Source organism: Ictalurus furcatus, chromosome 5, assembly GCF_023375685.1.
Source record: "Ictalurus furcatus strain D&B chromosome 5, Billie_1.0, whole genome shotgun sequence".
Taxonomy (NCBI): Eukaryota; Metazoa; Chordata; class Actinopteri; order Siluriformes; family Ictaluridae; genus Ictalurus; species Ictalurus furcatus.
The window spans coordinates 27,817,301-27,825,509 of NC_071259.1; the positions used below are offsets into that span (position 1 = coordinate 27,817,301).

Sequence of the window (8,209 nt, forward strand, 5' to 3'; positions counted from 1 at the left end):
AACTTACTAATATTTTTAATACAAATTTTGTTAGAGATGTTTATTTGACAGTCCCTCGAGGATTTTCATGATTTTGTGATCTCAAATGAAGGTGAAATCCAGCAAACTCCGCAATATTCGGAGGATTCCGCAATTTTTTACAAATTACCGCAGACTTGGGCAAAGACGCCCAAATATTCAGCCAAAGCCTTCTTCGAGTCACACGAGTCAAACATGAGTGCAGTTAAAGGGTCTCACTTATCAACAAACATCACCGCGAAAGACTGTGTAAAACTATTTCGTGCCAAAAAAAAAAAAATCTCACAAATTTAAAAAAAAAAAAAAAAAAAAGCCGCAGCAAAAACAAGCATTTTGGGTCTGACTTGATGACTTCTGTATCACTGAGTGAGTAAAAAGCCATTTTCGATTCCCAAATATTTAATTAAACAAATAATTAAACGTTACAGAAAATGTTTGAGTCAGTAAAAAAAATAAATAAATAAATTTTGTATTTTTAAATCTATATATTTATTATGCAACATACCAGGTTTCACACACACACACACACACACACACACACACACACACACACACACACAACAAAAACTCCAAGAAGCAAAAAGAAAGAAAGAAAAACTTCCAGCCAATTTCTTTATAAAACTCCACAAAATGTACCTGAGACTACTGGTGTTTTTTTTTTTTTAAAGCAAAAGGTTGTCACACTGCTCTTTATAGGAGTTTTTCCTCCTGAGACTTTTACACCATACTGTACAAAGTGAGGAGGAAAAAAAAAAAAAAAGAAAAAAGAAAAGATCTCACAGGCGTGAGACAGAAGTGAAAAGCTGGAAAATGGAATGAACCTGAAACTAATCAGTTGTGTACTGGGGTCCATTTGATGTTAGAGCCACAAACACAACATCATTTCACAGTGTTTTGGGTCAGTCTATTGCATTCATGTTTACCACTCCATAAAACAAGCCTCCTCTGCTGTTGACTGAATGAGACTTATTCGCCCGGAAACACAGCCAACCTGGGGGTCTAAACCGTGAACCTGCTCTGGCACAAAAAAATAAAATAAATAAATCAGCCTCGTGAGTGAATACAAAGAATATTTATGTCCTCCAACGATGTAAAAAAAAATTGTTATTATAAATATATGATATTTTGATCATTTTTGCTCATCCCTATATTAAAGTGTGATTAAAATTGATAGTTGATTTTTTTTTTTATTCCTTACTTTTGCACAAATAACCTGAAAGATATGCTGAACATGATTTTTTTTTTTTTTTTATAAAAACTAAACAAAATAAAACAAAACAACAGACTCGATGGCTTCACTGCTGCTCACGTCCGGTGTAAAAAGCGCTCATTTGTTACCATAAACTTCGCTCTGCTAGAGCGTGCGGTGTGAAACAGGCGATTGCTTTAGAAGCCTTGGAGACTAGCGCTAAGGGGTGTTACTTTTCCGACACACGCGAGGCTTTTGGCCAATCACGACGCAACGGGTCAACGCAAACAGAGCACTCTGGGCTTTTCAGAAGGAGGCGCTTCGGTAAAATCGGAGCGTTTTAGGCAGCCTGGGAATGGAGGAACTTCAATAACGTACAATATTTCACACATAATGCATTTTTTGAACATTAAAGTACATTAACGTATTCTCTTACAACCAATAAACAACATAATTAACGTTTAAACATCATGATCGGACCCCTTTAAGTCGCTGAGAAAACCAGAATGAATGTTTTTGTTTGTATGCGCCTCATTTCAGTCATTTTATAGACACTCTATGGGCCACAACAGATTTTGGGGGTCAGAGCGTCTTAAACATGGGCAAAAACCAGTTAAATATCAAACACACCCAACACTTAAAGACCCGAGTCTACATGAGCTCTTTTGCGAACAATTGTGTTTTGTTCCTTTCTTTGCTTGTTAAATATGTTATTAATCCTTTAAACTCCTGGCTTATTTTTCAGGGATTTATCTATAATAAGCAAAGAATAAAACCACAGCTGGGCGATATGATGATATAATATTGATATCGTGATCAATTATGTTGCAATACGCTTTTCTGAAATGTTGGAGAGAGAGAGAGAGATGGATACAACAAAAAAAACCTACATATAGTTATATACATCATGTATTTTAGAAATGGCTTCCAGAATCACGATGACATTTCTGTCATATCACCTCTAAATAAAACACTTCGAGCCATGCCGTTAGAGGAAAACGATCAACGGCCGGGTTGCGTGACACGAAGTGGTTATGGTCATCACCCCAAACTTGATTATTTTCCAATAACGGTACATCCCGAAGAGTTTTATCCATAAGACAAGTTAGTTCCTGGCGTAGGAACACGTCAGGCCAGCAAGAGCACCCCTGAGGTATGAGCTTCCCTATGCAATACATAACCCACACATAGACCAACACTTTTTGTTTAGATAAACTCCACTTTCTGCCTGCCTGGGATGGTCATGAATACCTTTTGAAGCCCACGTCAGGTTATCCGCAAGATCAAGGACCAGGACGGCCAAAATACACCCAAGAGCAGTGCCATTAAAGATAAGACTGTAACTGGCGTTAGACTAGCAAAAACACAGTTCTTTCAAACGCATCAAATCTGAAAACTGCTCAGGACACTCAATCTCATATATATATATATATATATATATATATAAATATGAACTCAACAAGCAGGTCATGTTTGGTGTCATATGCATTTTAAAACCATGCTTACAACTTTAGAGTAGGTTCCATGAACGCATAAAATGACAAGTTCATGAGCTAGGCATTTTAGGAACGTGCAAAACTCGTCCCCAAAGAGCAATTTTTTTTGGGGAGGCTGGGAATTGATGGCCCCAAGACGTCTCTTTGAACAACAACCAAATCAGCAGCACTGTATGATGAGAGGCAGGAACCCTGACCTGCCTCATCACACCTCAGTATAAAACCCAGAATCTTCAGGTATTAGACTTCCTTCCACCTGGATTTCTGACCATCATGTTCTCGACTCTTAATTCGGTCTGATCCCCTGTGGATCTTAGCCAAGTCTCCTCTCAAGTATATCGGAGAGTAGGATAATGAGTGGAATGAACCTTAATGTCAACCAACTTTTCAGTTGCCATATATCTTGTATTATACTGATGCAAACCTTTCTTCTCATCACTGAGCTTTATGTTCTACACGCGTGTTTCTCTCTCATCACAAATGTCTTCTATAACTAATCAACAGATTCACTTAATCTGATGCAAATCATAATACTCGTCAGATATTAGGCAAATTATTGCCATTTCTTATCTTGTGATGCAAACGTTGTCAAACCGGGTCTCATTTTGAAATCACTTAGTCTACTGGACCGGACCGGAGCCCTGTTTAACAGTTATTATTACTGAAAATTATCAGAATTTGATATTTTAATGAACAGTAATAATTTAACCACCGTACAGACCCTACACTGTTATGATCCATGTTATTACAGCTATAAAGCATCATTCCATCAACAGCCCCTCTCTGTTTTTATCTCTCTCCTGAAGACAAAATAAAAATGTTAGCTAGTTACAGGTACATTTATAAGCGCTTTAGAGAAGGGCCAATGGGCGAATTTCACCAGGACACCGGGGTATATCCCTACTCGTTTACGATAAAAGTCCTAATGACCACAGGGAGTCAGGACCTCGGTTTAACGTCTCATCTGAAAGACCGTGCTGTTTTTACAGTATAGTGCCCCTGTCACTCTACTGGGGCATTAGGTCCCACACAGACCACAGGGTGAGCGCCCCCCGCTGGCCTCCCTAATACCACTTCCAGCAGCTACCTTAGCCTCTCCCATCCACATATTGGCCAGGCTCAACCCTGTTTAGTTTCAGTGGAAACCATGCGAGAACTGCAGGGAGATATGGCTCTGGCCAAATGCAGCTTCTTAAATGCAGTTGAGAAACCACGAAAGCCCTCCGTCCAGATGACTTCCCCATGTCAGAAAGCGTTACGCAGACACTACAGATGTTCTACAAACACAAAATAAACTTCATCATATCAATACATAGATATGGAGCGTCCATTATACAAGTCCCTGTGAACGAGCGGTTGCTATAGAAACGTTAACCTATTAGAACGAGCACGTTAAAACAAACCTGCGATTTGAATTAAAGTAGGAACTACGGTCTGAGCTGCTGTTATATAAAACTAATCAACCAATCAGAATCAAGAACTCAACAGTGCTGCGGTGTAAAGGATATTATTCGGTAACTACATAATAACTAATACGAAAAGTCTGTAATGACTAACTTTAATAATGTGAGCGGGAGTTTAAAGGGTTAAAAGTGAGAGGGTTGTATTGCTGAAAACGGCTTCACGTGTCCCGATGCATTTTACTACGTTCAGCTACTACAATCAGGTAAAGCAGCAAGCCCAAGAATCGTGATTTGTAACTGAACTGATTTTCAGCTTACCCCTCCTGTTTAACCAGCACATCTATTTCATTTTCACAGCCGTACGCGAAAAACGGGCGACGAAACGCAACTGGCACAGACAACCGCCGCAAAAAACATGCATGCCACAAACGGTTCTTTTCAGCAGTTCCATACATTTTGAACATAAAAAAATAGACAGAAAGTACCATGCTGTGTTTCAGGGACAGTTTGATGAGTCAAACTCAACCAGCAATGAGTTAGACAGAGAGCAGCATGGTTTCAAGAAGGAAGTCAGCTACAGACCTGCTGAACCGGGGCCCGGCTTTTGAAAGGCCAGTCGTCAAGTGCAGCCCTAGCGAAGTGTTTTAACAGACTGAAACTTTTTTTTTAAAATAATGTACAAATGCAAATCATGTAGAATGAAAGAAAAGACAAACACACCCTGGAGGCAGTGCAACGACTCTCAGCTTGCTGTAGCTTACTCCATCACATGCATTTCTGTCAATTATTTATCATGAGAAGAATACTAAGACTTTATTAATCCCCTAACCCTCTGTGCTTTTATTAGCTTTAAAAAAACAAATAAATTTAAAAATTCACTATTAAAACAAGGGTTGGGCGATATATCGATTTAATATCAATACCGTGACAAATGATTCCACAATACACTTTTCTGAGATATCGCTGGTATGGTGATAATTTTTTTTTTTTTATGTTTTTAATAATTATAAATTAAATGGTACTGAATGCACGCTGTTGATTGGACATAATTGTTTTTAAAAACGTAAAAATCTTCTACATAGTCATTAAAGTATCGTCAAACTCGCTTTGTGCATTTTACTACTGTTCAGCGAACGGTAATTTTGTTAGCTAAATAATATAGCGCGATACGCATCATGTATCATAGAAATTAGTGCTGGGTAAAAAAAAAATATATAGATTCTCCGATTTTAATTGATCTTCAATTTAACCAAACGATATCGAGCCGGGAAATCCCCGAATCTATTCTCAACGCACGCAGAGGATGTGAATATTATCTGCAGTTCGCCTCTCGTCCTGAAGATGTCGCCATCGTTCATGTTTTGAATTTTGAAAAAAAACGGTTGTATTTCTTACACACGTTTCAACTCGTTAATTAATTTCACTGTTGCACATTTACAATGTTTTTATTTTTTTCACAGTAATGTGCAGTTTGTGCTCACCTTGTGTGCACTGCATGCACATATTTATGATTTCTTGTTGCAGTGTTTGTTACTCAAAGTAAAAGTAAAAAGCAATTAAACAATTGTGTGTGCCCCATTGTTAAAGTAAATGTGTATTTCAGTAATATAGCTAAGTAGGAGGGTTTCAGTTACCAGAATTTATATTAAAACATGGATTCCATGTCTGCAAAGCTAACCTATTGAATGAAATATTGATAACGAATCAATACTGAATCGAATCAAATCCATATAAATGAGAACTGAATCGCCAAATTGGTCGCAATACCCAGCCCTAGTAGAAATGTCCTTAAGTATCGCGATACGATATTATTGTCGTAACGCGATACGATATTATTGTCATATCGCGATACGATATTATTGTCATATCGCCCAGACTCGAGTCTCTATCGTCAGGAAGCGCTTTATCCTGCTCGGGGGCGGTGTTGATCTGGAGCCTATCCCGGGAAAACGCGGCGTGATGTGGGATTACATCCTGGACACGCGCGCGCACACACACACACACACACACACACAAACCAACACCCCAAGAGAAGGCACTTCACCTCCTGTCGTGTTTTTGGGAGGAAACCAAAGAACCCAGAAGAAACCCACATGGGCACGAGGAGAACATGTAAAGAGGCTGAACCTGGAGATGTAAGGTGGCACTTTGACAGTCATTCAGCATGTCATATAAATACCTGGGTGTGGTTTTTAACTCCTTCAGCCCCCTAAAGACATACCAGCATGTCCTCATATTCGTCATTTAATTGTCAGTTTAAAAAAAGATGAATAATTCATAGCAACAATGTGCTTTAGGATGAGCTTCTGAACAGTAAGGGGTTAATGTTGTTATGGAAAAGAGCACACTTGGGATGGCACTGGTCTACAGAGACAAACCCATTATAAAGCCATTATAACGCATGATAATTGCTTCATGCTTAAGAGAAAAATAAAAAATAATAATTTAAAAATAAAAAAACACAATGACAACGTGTGTAGTGTTTGTTTACCTCTCAGTGCAGAGCCAAGTCCCCTTAGAATGCAGTTTACTTTGTGGCAAAGGATAAAAAGTCAAGTAAATATAGCTAGCTATTATATTAGGAACAGGAATTTTAAGTTTGCAGAGTATTAGCATTTATGCTAATTAGATGAAAAACATGGAGTCTGGAGCTAGCTCTGAAGCTAATAATATTTCCCTCCCTGATTCAAGATTCAAATGCAGCACACAACTAACTTCAGCTCGTATGACAAACTTTTTTCTTCCCTTTTTTAAAAAAAAAAAAAAAAGCAAACTCTGAGCTCTCTCCCTTTTCAGGCGTTCGGAAAGTTTAAAAACAATGCAAGCTACGAGAAGTTTTGTCAGGAATAATAATAATAATAATAATTAAGAGATAAAAGCAGCCACGAGCGCTACACTGTAAGGCACTTTGCATCCAGCAGCGTTCACTTTGAACTGAGTTACAGTTAGCTTCGCCTAGCTGATGGCATGCCAAAAATAAATAAATAATGATTTTAAAAAATCCCTTTTCTTTCATTACCGTCTTGATTGCTCTCCTCGCCCCGGGGGGATAAAATGTTCCCTCGCAAAAAAACGTCTGCGCTCCACTCGCGGTGCGATATTTCCATTCGCTAACGCAAAAGTTTCTCCAGCTTCAGCTGAACGCGCAAACAGACTCTGTGCGAGTCGCCATTTTTTCACCTTTTCCCGCGAATCGTTTACGTTTTGCTTATGTAATTAACATCGCCCCCTCCGTCATCGCCAGACCGGAAGTACCGCTTCTCACCGCCTCTCGCAAGGGCTGCGTCCCAAACCGCGCGCTAGACCATGACATAGTACAGAAAAGTAGTACGCCAGAGCTAACGGTACTGTGGTTGCCATGGCGCTACAGGTGGAGGACTGTTTAGTGACGGTGAACACGGATTGGGATGCGGCCTGAATCTGAATCATCAGTGGGCTGCGTGCAGAAATAATGAAATAGGGTTTGGTTTCTTCAAGTGAGTAAAGAAGATTATAGCGGAGTTTAGACACATATGCTTTTTAAAATGATATATTATTTAAATGAGATGTTTTAAAATGAACATTTTAATGCAACAGCCTAGTTAGTTATAAGAGTATAAACATTAGCTGGGTATGTTCTGAGTTTATAAATTAGATAAATATTGATTTAATATATGAGTTTATAAGTTAGATAAATATTGATTTAATATATGAGTTTATAAGCTGGAATAATGTTTATTTATTCGGTGTGTTATTACGCATCTACTAATCTGAACTGATGATGTATTATGTATAGCAAGAGTGTCCACAATTATTATTATTATTATTATTATTATTATTATTATTAATTTATTTTTTGAACACCAACAACAATAGTAATAATGTTATTAATTATTATGTAATCACTACTACTACTACAACTACTAATAATAATAATGATGATGATGATGATGATGATGATGTTTAACACCAACAATAATACGTTATTAATTATTATGTAATCACTATTATTGTTGTTGTTAATAATAATAATAAAAAGCATAATGGTGATGATGATGATGATGATGATTATCATTAACAACAATAAGTTATTCATTATTATGTAATCCATATTACTGTTATAA

General features: G+C 37.8%; 1 protein-coding gene across 2 annotated transcripts in view; it reads right to left on the bottom strand.

The window, feature by feature from the left end:
* Positions 1–7,916, bottom strand: part of phf19 (PHD finger protein 19) — a 39,989-nt gene extending 32,073 nt beyond the window's left edge. Inside the window, exon 1 of one of the 2 annotated variants that reach the window (XM_053625579.1) lies at positions 7,126–7,916. The gene's annotated coding sequence lies outside the window, so the exon portion shown is untranslated. The remainder of the gene's footprint in view (positions 1–7,125) is intronic. The other variant, XM_053625578.1, reaches the window with a different exon arrangement.
* Between the last annotated feature and the right edge of the window lie 293 nt (positions 7,917–8,209).